An 11,254-nucleotide genomic window follows, 5' to 3' on the forward strand; every position below is an offset into this window, starting at 1 on the left:
CAGTCCCATCATTGTAGAAAGTTCTGCTGGACATGATTGGTTTTGAGAGACATGAATAGAGGACAGAAGGAAGGGAAGGGGAACAGTAGAGGCGTCTAATAAAAAACCTTCCAAAATTTAAAAATCTTGGTAATTCCAAAACCTTCTAAAAGTCATTCAACAATCTGAGCACTGAGCACCTGTCTACTATGGGTCATTCTAATCAATAGCAATTGATTAATTGATCCATTGATTTATTCAGTATTGTGGAATAGCAACTAATACAGAAATCTGTGCTTGGGACATGGTATAAAATAGCCAAACTGTCATAGTGTCTCTTCTCAAGCAGCTTACATTCCAGTGGAAGAGATAGCCCTTAATCAGCATTGGCATAAAGAAATATAAAATGACAAATGTGATAATCACTCTGATGGAGAGGTATCTGGACCAGTGAGAACATATGGGTGGTTTGCTTGACCTACTGTGGAACATCTTTTCTAAGGAAGGGGACACCTGAGATGGGATTTAAATGAATAGATTAAGAAAAAAGAAGAACAAGTCAGCCCAAAGACAGCATGCACAAAGGCCCTGGAGCATAGGGAGTTTGACAGGAAGGAGGAACTGACAGGTCCACTGGGGACCATCACAGAAAGCGAAGGGAAGCTGGGTATGAGCTGAGGCTAAAAAAGTGGAGTCACTATTCTCTGTACCTGAAGCACCAGCATCAGCTGCAAACTTGTCTCTAAGTCTCTACCCCAGGCCTACTGTGTTAAAATCTCTATTTAACAAGATCCTCAGGTGAGGGATCCCTGGGTGGCGCAGTGGTTTGGTGCCTGCCTTTGGCCCAGGGCGCGATCCTGGAGACCCGGGATCGAATCCCATATCAGGCTCCCGGTGCATGGAGCCTGCTTCTCCCTCTGCCTGTGTCTCTTCCTCTCTCTCTCGTTGTGACTATCATAAATAAATAAATTAAAAAAAATTAAAAAAAAAGATCCTCAGGTGACTAGTAGGCATATTATTTGAGACATAGTCTATTTCAAGAGTCCACAAACTGTGGAATGCAGGCCAGATCCTCCCTCTGCCTGTGTTTATGTAGAGAGTTTTATTGGACCACCATTTTGCCTGTTCATTTATGAAGTATCTCTGGCTGCTTTCTTGCTGCAGTGGTGTAATGCAAAGGTTGCCACCTCTGTGGCATTGGTTGGCTGGCAATGCTGAAAATGTTTACTATCTCGCTCTTTACACAGAAGTTTCCTGATCCTTGTTTATACTGTGCCATACCTCAAAGATAGCATTAAAGATTTGGCACTTATTCTGAAAGCAGAGGAAACCTGTGAAGACTTCCCTTTTGGAAGGATTGCTCTGGCTGCACAGAGGTAAAAGACAAACAGACAGCAGAGGGGTGCTCATTCTCAGTCTGAACTTGGATGATCCCCACAGTTTCCTCCCTGTTGTCCTGGGCTTCCATCTTCAAGGAGAGTCTTTGACAAAAGTCCTTATGACTACTCCCTGAAGAAGACCTATTGGGGCCATCTCAGCTCCCAGGAGCACAATCAAAGGATAAGGAGGATGCTAGGAACTTTGGCTCATCCTAAAATGAACTATTGGGGTGTCCTGGATCAGCTCCAATAGCAGTTCCCCAGGTTCCTCCCTCACCTGATGGCACAGATGGAGAGCATGTACTACACACTCCAGAAGATCTGACAGGGTCTTCAGGAACATCATAAGCAAGCAGAACACTTCCTGCAGACCATGGAGACCTGGAGCCAAACTCTGGCTTCCCTGCCCAGGGAGTACCAGATGAGCTCAGTCTCATCTGGTGAGCAGCCTCACCAGAATTGCTAGGGGCCACACTGCCTCAGGCTTCCCTATACCCCGTGGTCAAGACCCCACAGCCCTCCAGTCTCCAGGGGCCACACTTTAGAGCTGCCATGGCTACAAGGTCATCAGACTGGCCCAAGGAGCCCTCTAGAGCAGATGCTGCTCTAGTCCACTAGCTGGACATGCAGCCTTCCAGAGCCTCTGAGCCCCAGGATGTTGTGACTGAGCTACTCTGGCAGATTTTTGTTGAGACCCACATCAAGGTGGGTTAGCTATAGAACAAGAGGACACAACAGGCACCAGGCCTGAAATGCCAGGACCATATTACTTGGGACTGGAGGCATGTACCAAAGACACTTTTCTTCTCAGCCTACTTGTGCTTCCAATCCCAGTGCCCCTTGAGGGTCCTAAAGAAGGGAGCACAGAGCCAGGCACCAAAGCAGAGAGGGTGCTATCCCATGTGGCCCAGTAGTCTGCTTGGAGAATCTATCCATTTCTGAAGCCCATATGCTTGGACCCTGAGGACTTTGGGGACATGTGGAAAAGACCAGGCGTTGTGTTGGCAATCCAAGAAGGTGACCATCCCACATAAAATGGAGAAGATGCAGATGCTAAAACATGGGGAATCAGTGCTGGCCAGGGCTGTCAGCAGCTTCATGTGACATGGATTTATCTATGGGGAGAGTGGTGTCAAAGTATGGAGTCTGGTCAACCAGGTCATAGAGGACAGGTTTTCTGAGAGCCACCTGTGTGTACAGACCCACCAGGTGTACTTGCACACCTGCCTACTGTCCTCAAACAGTATGAGCATGCTGATGAGTGGCCATAACCCGGCTGGTATGTGTATGTGGGGCTTGACAGTGCCCTCCTTGCATATGAGAGATGAGTTGCCCTGTGTACATCTCACCTGCCAGGCCCTGGCCTCCTGCCTTGAAGACAACTTGGCCTTCATTGGCTTCACCTGATGGCACAGTCAGGATCAAGGACCTGCTGGGCCACCCAAATGGAGCCAAGAGCATTGCTGTTAAAGACCAGAACATCTGGACTGGGGGTACGGGGAGTGGGGATGGATCTGGACACCTGCCTATGGTGCTGGGACCTGAGGACCACTGGGGAGCCCAAGAAATACCAATTTGAGTCTTAGATAATGAGCCTATCCCCTAGTCCTCAGGAGGACGGGGTGCTGGTGGGCATAGCCAATGGCCAACCGGCTGCAGTTCATCTAAGTGGGCCAGAAGCATGTGGTGGGGTATAAAGAGGAAACCATCTTGGGTCTCAAGTTCTCTCCTCTTGGTTAGTGGTGGGTGAGCATTGAGATGGATGACCTAGTCAGCATCTACAGCATGCCAGCAGTGACCACAGAGTTCTAGGTACTGGAGACTTCTTCCATCCTATGCTGTGATGTGTCCCTCAGTAATTGCCTGGTTGTCACAGGGTCCAATGACCACACCTCGGTATACCAGATCACCTACTGAGGGGCTTGGCACTATGCTTCTGACTTGGGATCCTTTTTTGGTCTTTTTCCTCCAACAAAGTGGCGGCATTGTGGTGGATGGGCTGGGTTTCTTTCCCATTGCACTTTGGGCCAAAGATCTTTGTAATATATATGTAATAAAGCAATTGGAAAAAGTGGAAAACAAACAAACAAACAAAAAAACCATAAAGACAAAATAGGCACACAGAACTTGCTCCAGAGGAACTTAGGGTGAGAACCCAATTTGTCTCCCAAATTGGTTGTTGACTCTTTTCAGGAGGAAGAGGAGTATATTTTGCCTAGTTGTTTGTTGTTGTTAACTCCTTCAGTGCCTGGCAGAGTGCTGTTAAGCCAGAGATTGGTTCTATTTAATGATTTGGTAAATAGCTTGACCTTATTACAGTTAATGCACTCTTAGAAACTTCTTTTGTGGACACTTCAAAAGTCAAAATGCCATGATGCCTGATATGCCTTTAACAGTTTCCTTGACAGCTCAGCTATATATTTGATGTAGAACCTAGGCCAATATAGTAGATGGCAAGCTCTTGACTACCTTGTACGTTTGAGGAGAGTAGAGGAGACAAGAATCAGATTCCAATTTCCAGTATAGATAGGACTGCAGGAAGAAGCCTCTCTGAGCTTCAGATTTTCCCTTCATGATATGAGGAAGTGGGAACTATTTATATTTAAGGTTTCCCAAAGCTTGAGCATCTTTTTGTCCTTAGAGTTGCATAAGGTCACAAAAAGAGGACACGAGACAAGTCTTTGGCTCTTCACACATCATACACAAAGCAGAGCTGATGAGAATACAGAAAAAAAAAGACAACTCTGCAGTCACAAAAGAGATCTTTGAATTATGTATTTTTTTAGATTTTAAATACTTCTGCTTCCTTTCATTTGTACAGATAATTGAACACTACTGGTTTATTCATAATGAAACCAACCTTTTCTACCAATTAGGCATGATTGTGTCGACTCTGGCCTTACTCACTGGTTAGCTTGCTTTTCTTGTCATGAGCTGGCAGTATTTGAATAAGTTGAATATTCAGTGAAAAAAAGTTGAATGTTTATAAACTCACCATGACAAATGGACATGCCATCACATCCACAATGTAACCAGAAGAAAGTGTTTTGAGAAAGTGTTGGGTAATGGTTTCTGGAAGAGGTTATAACTTGATGTATAAAAGGAAGGAAAAGCTTTAGGGATAATAAATTACTTTGAGCACAGATAGGTTTTTAGCAGTGTTGCCATCTCCTGGGCAATATGCCTGCTACAGAATTGGTGTTTCAATGCATAAAAAAGCAGTTTGCAAGTTAACCAGACTGTCTAATGCCTAGTACTAAAGTAGGGAGGAATAATGTGAAGTCAACTTTATAATATTTTGTGGATGTAATTTCTTGGCATTATCTTCCATTGATTTCCATTGATGATATTCAATTAAAACATTATTTCATCAAGTCATACTTTATCAGGTGATGTGGAAAATACAGAAGCAGTGCTGGCTTCATGGGCGTGGAACTTGTGCACCTATGAACTGCCTTTCACTTAAATCACTTGGTGTTGGGTTTAATGCCCTAATATTACCATCTGGAAATTCTTAGTACATTTTGGACAAAGGTTCCCACACTTTTGTTTTCACAGGGCTTGCAAATTATGCTGCTTGTTCTGTACAGAAGATGGTGGAATCTGTTACTTCCCTCAAGTTGGTTACAATACTGTGTCTTAGTATCATGTTAGGGCAGTAATATAAGAATTTGGTTCATTTTTCTGAGTCTTGGTTTCTTTGCTTTGTATATAAAAATACTGCCGGGGATGTGACCTGGGAAAGAAATGGGAGACTTAAATTATTAAAGTGGTTTTCTCAAAGTAAGCAGTCAAGTCAGGAGATTCAGACTTCCTCTCCTGAGTTTCAGTCCACTGAGAAGGGACTTCATGAGCAAAACCTCCTGCTGAATTCAGAATAGGATTCAGCCACGGACTAGTGGTCTCACATCTCCAGTTGCTAAGGAACTCAAGAACATCTGGATGTATTGAAAAAGTACCGCAGGGGAAGGAGATCTGGGCAAGGTTATGACAGAAAGATTCATCAAAAATGAGAACCAGGATGAACAGGCAAAACAAAGGTCAGGTCCGCAATACAATATTAAAATCTCCTGGGACTATATATGCTTTGGAATTCAGAATTTTTCTTCTTTTGAAAGGTATCATGATGCATTTTTCATTGATTATGTAAAACCTCTCCAGCATGTCTGGGTAGAGCCTTATAATCAAATGTGTTAATCTTTTTTTGCAGTGAAATGTAGAATTGTTCATACCAAGTAAGAAAATTTAGACTGTGAGGAGTTTTATGTCAGTTCAAATCAGGCTTTGCTGCCAAATGTAATCAGGTCAAGTTTTACCACAAATGGATTGCAAACCCTTGGTTTTCAGAGAGTTTGGATTTTAGAATTGTGGATAAGTAATCATAGACCTTTGTTAAACAAGATATAGGGAAATGGGTCATTAGAATTTAGGAGAGAAGAGATAGGTCTAGCATTTCTCAAGTGAAGCCAAGTTAGGTCTAGTGTCTTCCTCCAGTGGCTTGTCAGAGAACCCCATATTTCCTTCCCATGACAGCCAGAACACAAACATTATGCTGAAGTAAATGAAGAGCTAAAATACAAAGCTATGGGCATCAGTTCTTAGCTTTTCTCCTTTTTCCTGTTGCTCATGCTTGGCAGCTTCTAGAATACATGATCTCTCTGGTCATATTTTTGCAGTGGAAAATAGCATTTTCAGAACTGGCTGTCCTTAGGATTCATCTGTCATTTTTCCTCTGTGTTTCTTCTATGGCAGTTGGCATAAGTGCTCACTCTTCATTGCTGAGATGGGTCTAAAAATCCTTGGCCAAATAGCCAGCCTCTTCCTTAGCACCCTTATGGTCCCCAGACCAAATAAAGTGAATGAAATGGACTGATATTTATGTGGCATTTTCCCCAGCAAAAATAGAAATAAGCCCCATCCAGGTTTAATATTGGTTTCTTCATTTATTTTCTGCTTTGCTTGGACCATAAAATCAACCCAGTAGAAGCTGTCAAAGACCAAGTAAAGCTAATCCTATCTTTTTTTTTTTTCCTGCTAGGCATTCAAAGTATAATCCCTGGACCAGCAGCAACAGCATCACCTGGGAAGCTGTTAAAAATTAAAATTCTCAGGCCCCATCCCAGATCTACTGAATCAAACTCTGAGGATGAGGCCTGAAAATTCTGTTAGCTAAAGTTTGAGAACCCTATACTAGGTAAATGACTTTCTCTTTCAAGTTTACAGAACTCCAATTTTGTTTAAGAAGTGTTAACAGTTAAAAATTTTTATTACCACCTCAGATCCCCTAGAGCTGAGATTTCATGGGATTCACTTCTTATCAGTGAGATATAACTGGATGGTTGCAACATTTACACAGTGTTGGCTCATTAAAACAACTTGTGTGTGTGTGTGTGTGTGTAACATATAAATATAGACCCTAACGTAAACAAAGATCATATAATGTGTGTATATGTGTGTGTGTGTGTGTGTGTATATATATATATATATATACACACACACACACACTTAGGTTCTTGCTACATAGATATTATCTCTATATATCTATTCTATATGTCAAATATATAGAGTGGTTATATATTTAAAGATATATATCTATAAACATATATATATATATATATATACACACACAGAGAGATAGACACATATGTATCTTTAAAGAAGACTTAAAATACAATATAGAAAGAAAAAGGAAGCATAGGGAGGTTTGAGCTATCTAGGTACAGATTCTCATTCTCAGAGGAGGTACTTTCTCACCAGATCATAAACTACCCAGATACTTGTGAAATAGCTTATTCTTGGGAAGCTGATGCACAGGTTTCCTGAGCAGTTTTTTTATACCCCACTGGTCAAGTAGGCTATAAAACCAGGTAAACCAACTGCAGCCTATCAATCTATACATTTTCAATAAACAGTGTAAAGAAGCTGGTATAGCATGCCTCCTGGGGAATTTTGGACTTTAAACATAATATTGTAAACCGCTAGCTAGTGTGTTTAATCCCTTTCTTGTCTGAGGGTCAGTACCGTGGCTTCTGGCATGGTTCTAGCCATCCGTAAGATAAGAATAGAATTATCACAGATCAACTACAAATTAACTCTCTCTCTGCACCCTGGACTTTCTGGAATAGTATTTTCCTGTTATAAGGAGATGAATCCAGCTGGCATACCTCATGTTCCCTTCTCCTTTTTTCTTCCTGGAATGCAAGCACAATGTCTGGAATAGAAAGCCATTCTGAGACTATGAAGATGGAGTCCACACTAAGGAAGAGAAAAATCTGGATCCCCATGACATCTCTGAGACTCGTTCTAGACTTTCTATTAGCTGAGAAAGATGGACCCTTGTTCGTTTTAACCACTGTGTCTTGAGGTGTTGTTATTGTGGATAAAAGCTATTCTCAGGGAAATAGAAGGATAGAGGTAACATGTACCATTGATCTTTCTTGTTGTATGAACATGGCCACTCTTGTTCTCCCAACAACCCTATTATGTAACGAGTATATATTTCCATTTAGTAGATATGGAAATATGGATTCTAGAGATAAATTGCCCAAAGCCTCATAGTTAGTCAATTCAAAGTCAGAGTTAACTCTCATAACTCTCTCTTCTATAATGGGTAAAGCAGTGACAAATATAAGTTTTGAGGGAACTGAAAGTCATAACATTTCAAGGGCCCACTTGGAGGAGCTTTCTGGTAAAATGGATACTCATCTTTATAGAAAGTCAACCTTTGGTTTCAACCTCTATTGTTAAGAATACTCATTTTCTAACATCATGTATAATTCCTACATGAAAATTTGATATACCAGTGATCAAGATTTCAGACATTTTTGGAAATCTCAAACCTATTTTTATTTTTCATGGCCACTCTTGGCTTTAATGCAGACAAACAGATGGTTTCTATATCACCATCTCTTTATACGTTGGCTAAATTTCCTTAGTTTTGTGGATATTAGCAGGTGTTTGACTTTAGCTAGTGATAAGAGGATGTGTTGCTGAGATGACATACTTTTGCAGTATGACAATGATTAGTAACACTTTTAAGTCACCAGGCCTAGATAAACCTTAGCTCATTGATTTCCCAGCTCTATGAACTTATAGCTCAGGCTTCTTATTTGAGAAAAATTGTATACAAATTCATGAAAATAGCCCGTGTCAAGAACTTGCTTACCAGGTACTTGGCACATAGTTAGTACTCAGTGAAGATTAGTGGTACTTATTATCACCACCAATGCTCTTGTTTATTACTGTGTGATGCCAGGCCTAAATCCTTAGGCCTTGGTTTTCTCATCTGTGTAATTGGATAAGTTAAATTGCTCTTCTGATATCTGGCTTATAAATGGAAAATTCTATATTCTGCACATGCCTGCATTATATGTAATCCTGAAGTCACAGGCTGTATTTGGTTTGTTAATATTTATTTACTTAATCTATAACATAATGCAAGGCACACAGCAGCCATTCAGTAAATATTTGTTGAATGAGTAATGTTTGCAAATATTTAGCTTCTTAAGAATTAGATTCTATGGCTTATCCATGCAAAAAACTGCACAGCTGAAGTTGTAAGCAAACATTTCTGTGATGAATATGGCCCTGGTAAAAGAGAATGCTTAGTCCTGTTATGCTAGAGACTGGAAAGGTGGTATGGGTTTACTTTTTTTGTGTTCACTGGCAGCATGATCTAAACCCTACCAATTTTCATCAGGAATCTAAGTTTGAAATCTTGGGATTAAGGGGAAAAACAGTATCAGTAGCTATTATGCTTTCTCTTTACCTTTCTATGTGTGTTATCACACATAAGTTGCCATATATTGTTGTCATATATATATTATATATATATATATAATAACATATAGTCTCATGAGTTTGTGACAATGTCAAACCTATTTTCATTTACTCATGGTCACTATCGGTTTTAATTTTAAGTTTTTCTTAAAATTTGGCTGTAAATATGAGATTTCACCAATCTCTGTCACCCTACAAGTGGTCAAGATTAATCCAGCTGATATAGTTGGGTAGACTGACACTTTCTTCTTCCTTCTATGTTGTAGGTGATGTGGCCTTTACTAAAGATGATGCCTTCTAAGAGAAAAGAGACCTATTCTGTACTTGAGGATGGCAAGTAGTGAAGTTACTTTTAAAACCTTACAGCAGATTCTGAAATCCCCTTGCCATATCTGGAATATTCCATCAGTTTGTTTATAGACAGTTCTGAGGCAGAAGGCAAAGACAAATAAATGGTTTGTCCCCAGATGACATCCATGATCACTAGACCACAATGACTATGAAAGAGTGCCTAAATTTCCAGTCATATAATGTGTGGAAGGCTTTTTATCTCTGAGAAGCAGAGAGCCAAAACTCATCAATAAAATTCTACAGTCAATTTTATTTTCCCTCTTGACATCATTGTCATAACCTTCAGAGAAGCCTTGTTGTATCAAGGACAAACAGCCAGATATTGTGAAGCAGGTCACAAAAGTAACACCATCCACCTACAGAGATCAAGCAGGATGCAGGTCTCCCCATTTCATCTCTTGAAAGAGGACCATGAAAGTAATGAGGTGGAAACAGACCCATATGACATCCTCCTCCCCTATTCACCACCACCTGCCCTTGTCTGGATCTCCACCAGAAACAAATTCCCATTTGTCTTCACAATTATTTAATTAACATTTTAAACATGAATTTGATCATGTACTTTCCTGCTTAAAACCTTCAGTAATTTCCTACTCCCTTAACATCCTTAATATAAAATATAAACTTCTTCCCTTGGCCTTCATGCATCAATAAGCCACAGAGGCTAATTCTTAAGAAGCTCCATATTTGCAAGCATTCACTCATTCAACAAATATTTGTTGAGAGGCTGCTGTATGCCAAGCATTATGTTATGGACTGGGTGAATAAATATGAACAGCACTATGTTGATGTTTAAAGAGTCACAAATTAATCTTTATTTTCCTGCCAAATTGAGAGTTAGCCATTGAGAAGTATGAAAGTACTTTGGATGTGTGGTTATAGTGTGATTCTTTACTGTGAACCCTAGATTACTATAAAATTTTCTACCTGAAGACATGCTGCACCAACACAGCCCACCTCCTCCTCCCACCTAGGAGGCTGCCCTGTGTAGTTTGGAGGAGTAGACTTGAATTTGTCATCCTAAGAGAAAGGGGGAGATCAGTCCAGAAAAAGCCCTGTACTTTAATTCAAATTTCCCACAGAGGAGGAGTGTGGGATGGTGAGAAGCTGGACGTCCACATGGATGTACATCAGCGATGGGAGATCTGTCTTCCTCAACAGTATAGGGTCATAAAAACACAGAACACATGAGTTCAATCTTTGAATAAAACCACGGTGGTCCAAAATGGCCTTGTTTTTCCAACAAAGACACATTTTAAGTCATGTGATCTTTATCTCACTGAATATCCTTCTTATTGGAGTAAATACCCATCCTATCACTTGGGAATAGCCTGTTTTCTTTCAGCTGATGTATTTTGCTTTTTCCCTTCCAATAATAGAAAATAATGCTTTGGGTGTTAGATTGAACTACATGAAATTGATGTCATTCGACCATTTTTGACACTCGCAAAAATGGAAATTTCATATAATTCAATCTAATAAACATATCCATGTTTCAGAATATAAGAAATGGAATGAGAATGAGTGCTTGAATACTGATAAATTAATCAATGCTAATAGATTATAGATACAAATAATAGATAAAGTAGGCTATGGAAAATCCATGGAATGGAATTAAACCTGAAGAATCTGTTTTGGGTCTTTTAAATGCTCTGCTTGATTAGGGATTTTTTTTTTCAAGTAACAGAGGGCAGTAGGAGAAGAAAGGGAGTGTGTCACTAGAAGATGGGGCTTTCAAGAAGACTAGAGTCTTGTGGGGACAGGAG

The 11,254-nt window shown here is 40.4% G+C and overlaps 1 pseudogene; it reads left to right on the forward strand.

The window, feature by feature from the left end:
• The first annotated feature begins 1,982 nt into the window (after positions 1–1,982).
• On the forward strand, positions 1,983–3,275 carry LOC129521639 (transducin-like enhancer protein 6; annotated as a pseudogene).
• The last annotated feature ends 7,979 nt before the right edge of the window (positions 3,276–11,254 follow it).

Source organism: Nyctereutes procyonoides, unplaced genomic scaffold (assembly GCF_905146905.1).
Source record: "Nyctereutes procyonoides isolate TBG_1078 unplaced genomic scaffold, NYPRO_anot_genome, whole genome shotgun sequence".
Classification (NCBI taxonomy): domain Eukaryota; kingdom Metazoa; phylum Chordata; class Mammalia; order Carnivora; family Canidae; genus Nyctereutes; species Nyctereutes procyonoides.